Source organism: Echinops telfairi, unplaced genomic scaffold, assembly GCF_000313985.2.
Source record: "Echinops telfairi isolate 266 unplaced genomic scaffold, ASM31398v2 ScPeMD7_5592;HRSCAF=6446, whole genome shotgun sequence".
In the NCBI taxonomy this organism is placed as follows: Eukaryota; Metazoa; Chordata; class Mammalia; order Afrosoricida; family Tenrecidae; genus Echinops; species Echinops telfairi.
In genome coordinates, this window is record NW_022109491.1 from 19776801 (window position 1) to 19783660 (window position 6860).

A 6860-nucleotide genomic window follows, 5' to 3' on the forward strand; every position below is an offset into this window, starting at 1 on the left:
TGGATGGGTGGTGGGTGGGTGGTGGATGGGTGGGTGGATGGATGGGTGGGTGGGTGGATGAAAATAAAGAGTCCATGAGAGTGAGAGCATATGTGAAAACTACCCCAGAGCAAGTCATGCCTCAGAACAAGGGACAAATGACCCATTTGCATGTACACAGATGTGCGCAAACAAAGACAGACAGAGAGAGACAGAGACAGAGAAAGTGTAAAGCCGCACAAGCCCCAGAAAGAGAGAGAGCTGGGGCTGCAGGAGAAAGCACTACACTCACACAGCAGGAGTGACCTGCCCACCCGGAGCACAAGTCGCTCAGGCTGCGCTGGAGAGCAGGAGAGAGCGTGGCTGAATGAGACGAGGGAAAGGAGAGTGAGGAAGTCAGAGAGACAGACATACGGAAATGCAGAGACACTGAGAAGGCACCCAGGGCAGGAGTATCACTGACTCCGGCAAGTGAAAGGCGCCCACTGTCTGAGGCAGGTCGGTGGGTACACAGAGATTGGAAGTCACCCAGTGAGTGAGAATCCACACGAGGAAGAAGTCCCGATAGAGAGGCACCCCTGGTGTGATCCGTGAGGAGACACATGTATACTGACGCAGTGTGACACACAAGGAGCACCAAGTCTAGAGTGAGCATGGAGCAACAGAGAGGGGGGAGAAAGGAGCAGACTCGGACTCAAGATCCAGGGAGGTTGATGTGGGCCCAGAGGACCAAAGAATAAGCACAGGGAACCACCCTGAACCCTACTTTGTAAAGGAAGTCACTCTGGAAAACTAGGGGGCAGAGTCCTTGGATACCTGTAGGGAGCCCCCACCTCCCACAGCCCTACGCAGGCACGTGGACGTGAGAGTCCAGATCAGGAGCGAGTTCTCTGCCCAAGATGGACCATGAAGAGCGAGCAGCGCCCTGTTCAGACAGCGGCGGCGCATGAAGAGAATGGCACAGAGGCGAAGGGGGATCGAACAGGAAGCTGCAGAAGAACCTGAGTGGTGGTGACGCAGGGCAGACCGAAGCACACCCTGTCCTAAGAGAGTGTCCAGACGCCAAGATGGGCACCCATGGTCAGGGCCCCTGAGGGGTCAGTGGGAGATGAAGAGGCAAAGGGGATTGTGGGATTTGGTGCAAAGGAGGGCAATGGTGGGTTGGCTTGAGAACCATGGTAGGTTCAGAGTAGCTCTGGTCATTTGCAAAGGAGGGTGGAGTACTGTGGCAATGGAAGCCATCAGAGCCAAGCCCCGTCTCCGGCTCTTTCTGTGAATGAATGGGGAAAGGGGACAGGAGCAGGGGAGGAATAACAGGTCAAAAGAGAATGTCTCCTCTCAGGGTGAAGGAAAGCAAGTGGTTTTTTTTTACTATTTGCTAAGAGGATCCAGGGAAGGCAGGAAAGAAAGACTGTTGCCAGGGAAACCGGGGGATGGAGAGAAGAGAAGAGGGAAACAAGAAATTGTGGAGGAAGACCTGGTATGAACATGAAGGTGGGAGACAGAGAGAGGGTGGGGGTGGGGCTGGGGGGCTGGCTTTCTAGCCCTGGAGATGGAGGATAAAGGGTTGGAGAGGAGGAAGTCTTTGATCCTGGCTTGGTAAGTCTGTGCTGCTGGTGGAACTACCAAGGAGGATTGCGAAGGAGACTGAAGTCCGGGTCTTGAGCTGAGGGATCTGGGGAGGGGACACAGAAACACGAGCGGCTTTGTGCGGACGAGGTCTCTGAGTCCCGGCTGTGCACCACAGAGCTCAGGAGCACGTGTGGAGGGATGGGGACAGCACCCTGGGGAGCACTGGCAGGGAAGATGGGGAGGAGGAAGAAGCTCTAAGAAAGGTGTCAAGTATGGCGTGATGTGCAGAGTGTCTTAGAGACCTGGGAAGTCCCTGCCACATCGTCAGCTCACAGAGTGATCACTGAGCTTTCTCCTCCCTGGGTTCTGCGCCCCACAGGACACAACCTGGGATTTTGGAACTCTGGTTCTTCAGAGAACACTCAATGGACAATGATCAGTGGTGGAATGGATGGATGCAGTCATCCAAGCATATGACGCTGTGTCGCACAGGATGAGGGGCTGGGGGCTCTAGCAGCCCCTAGCAGGGAGAGTTGGCAGGGAAGGGGAACAGATGGTCTGCAGGTGATTAATCAGGAGGAGTCAGAGATAACTCAAGTCCTGCCTGCGACACCGGGGAGGCAGTAGCATTCACGTTAATGAAAACAGGAACGGGGCTGGTTGAGGTGTGGAGATGAGGGGATGGAGTTTGGGGCACCTGCGGAGAAGCCCGGCCAACAACAGCTCCCAATGTGTGACTCAAGAGGGAGAACGGGGGTGTGTGATTCTAAGAGGCAGGAGGAGGTTGGAGGCACTGGTGCAGGACAGAAGGGACAGCTAGAGAGGAGAGGGACCAGGGAGGAGAGGAGGAGAATCAGGACAGAGCTCAGGAGGGATTCTATGAACAGGTGATGGATAAGCAGGAAGGTTCACACTGGTTTCCAGACACCCAGTGAAACTCAAAGAAAGAACAAAACTCCACAAGCCCCAGAAAGACACACACACACACAGCAACAATGACGCACAAACTCGAAGCAAAATCCAATCAGGCCCCTCTGGAGAGCAGCAGAGGCAGTGCGGGCGGAGTGAGATGAAGCCGGAGGCTGGCAGGGCAGGGATGGTGGGGACATCAATACAAATGTTCGCAGGGGGAGAAGGTGGGGCCCTGGGGCGAGATGCAGGCAGATGCAGAGTACATGCGTGTGTGCCCTGGACACACGGCTCACAGGGGACCTGGCACCTTGGGGGCGGGCAGTGGGGAGCAATGACGCATTCTGATAGGGAGCCTATGGAGATAGGGGCACAGCTGTGACCCCCACACCCCTAAACTGATATGTGGCCTGCAGGAGGAGGGCCACGTTCTGGAGGGAGGCAGATCTAGAGAAGCAGCCGCATGGGCGCTCCGGCCCGAGCGTGCGTGCCCTGTGTGCTGTGGATAAGTTCTGGTGATCACCCAGAGCCCAGAAGGCGGCAAAGAAGGAGGGAGGCTGAAGGAAGGCCTGCACACACGTGCTGGCCCAGGTGCCGTGGCGGTGACGAGGAGAAAGCCTGTGTGGCCTCACGTAGACCGCTGAAACACCCCCAGGTAGAGTAAGCCACCCCAACGGGCTCAGCATCGGAACTGTTCTCTGGAACAAAGTTTAAAGCCAGGATGCCTTTTGTGGTCTGCTGACAAAGGGGCTCTATGGGAGAGGGACACATCGCTGCTTTGACCCATGCCCATGGTGTAAACTCTCCCGTCCTGGCCAATTCCCAGCTACCATCACTGAAGGCAGTGTTGGGCAGGGGTGCCCATGGTGGGCTCTCAGTAGAGCGTAGCACACCACCGACCTTGCACCGGCTTGCTCCCAGGAAGCGCTCCAAAGCCATCGCCGGCTGAAAAGGCCCACTGGAGAATCTGGGCACATTTCTCCTTCAAAACCGCTCACCCATCTCCGGCTGTAGCGCTTCACCCCAACTCACAGTCACCCTCCAGAACAGAGCGGAGCGGCTCCTTACGGTTTCGGAGACTGAACCTCTTTACAAGGCCCGATAGCCTCTCATCTTTCTTCCGTGGAGGGCTGGTGGGCTTGAACTACCAACCTGGCAGTTAGCACTTAGCTCATTGTGCCACCAGGGCTCCGTTGTTTAAAAACACACTCCTGCCACACAACAAGGGGGCAACTCGCTTTTTATCTAGACCGGAAGCTCTGTCTGGGGCATGCGGGTGAGCTCACACAGAGCGGCCCACAGTGGCCTCCCCTGGAAGAGGCCGGTGGGAACAGAGAAATGTTTGTCTTTTCTGTGAGACAAAGACCGTGGTCTTCAGCCTCTTTGTCTTTCTGTCCATCTGTTCCCCCTTCCAGTCACAACATCCCTCAGCCCTTCTTCCTCTGTTCTGAGACCCCCAAAAGCAACCCGGTCCAGGTTCTGCCCTCACGCAGCTCACGGGCTGGAGGAGGAGAGAGCTTGGAGACAAGCCTGCCCCTGTGCCCGGGCATGGAGGAGTCTGCACCCTACTGGGTGAGGTTCCCAGGGAGAGGCTTGGCAAAGGCTTCTTTGGGGAGAACCCTGGGCATGCCCTGACCCTGCCTGACAGTCCTTTCTCTTAAGAGAGTGCCAGGCATGGTCAGCAAGTGGCCCTGGAAAGAGAAGACCTCCTCTGCCCAGAGCAGCAGCCAGCGTGGGAGAAAGGCCGGGACTGTGGGGAGCAGAGACAGAGAGGGGGACAGGACTGAGTTTCTTCTGCCCCAGAAACAGAAGAGGGAGGGCAGAGAGTGGGAGGAAATGCAGGAGCCAAGGGAGGAGAGGAGGTCCAGAAGCAGGGCAGACACCCAGCTCTAGAGGCCTTTCCGTTATGAGAGGAAATGGGCGTGGGGCTTGAAGACCTCATCCCACCACCCCAATGAGGGGCGAGCGGCTGTGTAAATTGCAGTGGACTGCGGGCTGGGAGGGGAGGGCCGTTCCCAGCCAGAACTGAGCTCCCCCCACCTCCAGTTGTTCCAGGGATGGAAAGGAGGGAGAAGAAGGCAGACAGGAGATGGAAGCAAAATGTCTCCTCAGGTGGGAGGCGGGTGGGCTCGTCCCCCTGCTGAAAGCATCCAAGGAGGGAGGGGGACGGAGAAAGATGTTGCCAGAGCAACTAGCTTTGAAGGGGGTGGGTGGAAAAGATCAAGGAGAGGCTGAAAAAGGCTCAGTCTTAGGTTGGAAGTGGAGGGGTTTCCATTCTGAACTGGGGTGAAGAGGTGCGGTGGGGAGTCATTGCTGCGGACCCTTCGTGAGGGGTATGGTTAGATACCTGTGACGACTTCAGCAGAGGTGGACGCAGAGATGTGGGAGCCTCGTGCTCACGTGCACGGCGCAGCGTGATGCTCACAGGGACAGGAAACTGTGGGATGCACTTATCACCCCATGGTCTTGCTGTGAGTAATGGACCTGCTTCATGGGCTCAGCTCCACCGGGACGCTCAGTCTGGGTCCACAGCAGAGCACCCAGTAGGCACTGAATGTGTGCTTATTGGACAGCGAGGAGGAAGCGAACAGGGTGGGGGTGCAGGGGGCGCAGTGATCCAGGCAGGGGGTGCTGAGGGGCTTGGGGAGGGCACTTCAGCAGGAAGCGTGGAGGTGGGTTTTGTGCAACAGGCGAGACAGGAGTCAGAGAGGACTTGGGCTCCTGGATGCTGAGCCGCCACCGGAGGAGGACGGTGAAATTGAGTGTTAATGAGACCAGGAAGGGAAACGCCATGGGGGTGCGAAGACCTTTTGTGAAGCTCCTGGTCTGTGCTTGTTTCAAATTTGAAGCTGCAGCAGGGGACTGGATCTAGGTGGTAGGAGAGGAAGGGGGGTGTCAGCCTGAGGAGCAGCACCCCCACCCCCAGACCTGAGGTTTGAGGGGAGGTGGGGGAGCAGGAGTGGAGAAGATGAAAGGATAGGGCCAGGTCGCAGCCTGGAGCGCAGCGATGGCTGCATGTGCCGATGGGGAGGCGGATAGATGACTGTTATGATCATGACCCTGACTGTGCCCTGGAGAGAGAAATGAGTCAGCCGCACGTGTACACACACGTACGCCGACACGTGTACACACATAGTGCAATCGAGCTAGTTAGAGAAAATGCTCTAAGGGAGGACTCGGGATGGGTAGCAGATACAGGACACGCACATACTCACATACTTACACAGCAGAGACTTGGAGCAAAAGTCAATAAACTCCCATCTGGAGAGAGAGCTGACAACAGGCTGAGGAAGCAGGGTGGACCCTCCGGAGGACAAGCAGGGAGGAGGCATAGGTGCACAGCCCCGAGCAGTACACACACACACTCTCTCTCAAGCACGGGGACACCTGGGAGAGGATGGGGCGGGGGCTGGAAGGTTGCTGAAGATGACCCAGAGGGACAGAAAGCCCAGATGAGGGAGGTGACCAGACATCTCTGAGACTCTGAGATAGAAGGGACAGACATGTCCATGTTCCCACGGACAGAGAGACAGGCCGGAGGAACACATGCATCATGGGTCAGGACCAGCCCTCTAGCATATACGCTGCCATAGGGAGCCCCAAGGCAAGCCCGAGCGCTTGATTGGTGACGGAACTGCAGCCAGACTAAACTGAGATGTGATTAAAAGTGGAAGATGCACACAGCATTCCAAAGGCCTTCATAAAGAAGAAGAAGGTCAAAGAGCTCATTAAAAACTATTTACAGTGATTACATGTTGAAACAATCGTGTTGCGAATACAGAGGGTTAAGTAAACTGCTGCATTAAAATGCATGTCACCTGCTCCTTTTCCTGTGACTCTGAGGATGTTTCCAGAGATACATACAGCGTGCCTCTTTGGCTGGCGTGACATTCCCGGTGGATGGCACCGGCTAGGATTTAGCCGAGAGAGAGAGAGAGAGAGAGAGAGAGAGAGAGAGAGGCAGGCCGAGGGCAAGGTGGGGGCCTGGATGGCTGTGAGAGCATTATGTGTGATGGTGGGAAGGTGGAAACGATCTAAATAGCCCTCAAGGAGGCAGCAGCTAAGTAAACGCTCGTGCCGCGCTCTGCGGGAGAGCCCGCTGTGGATCAGAAGACTGACATGTTTCCTACTGGCTGCCTCGGAAAGTGAGTGAAAACCCATCCTAGAATAATCCACTTCCAGGAGCACTGAGAGAGAGAGAGAGAGAGAGAGGGGGGAAATACCTAGAGAACATTCAACTCCACGAATCCATAGAAAGGGGTACATCGAACTCCCACCCCACACTGATCCCTTGGGTGCCTGCTAAGAAGGAGGGCTCTTGGGGGCTAGGAACTGTGGACAAGTCGACGGAAACCTCCATCTTGTCTACAAAATGTTGATACGTAAAAACAAATGTGTTC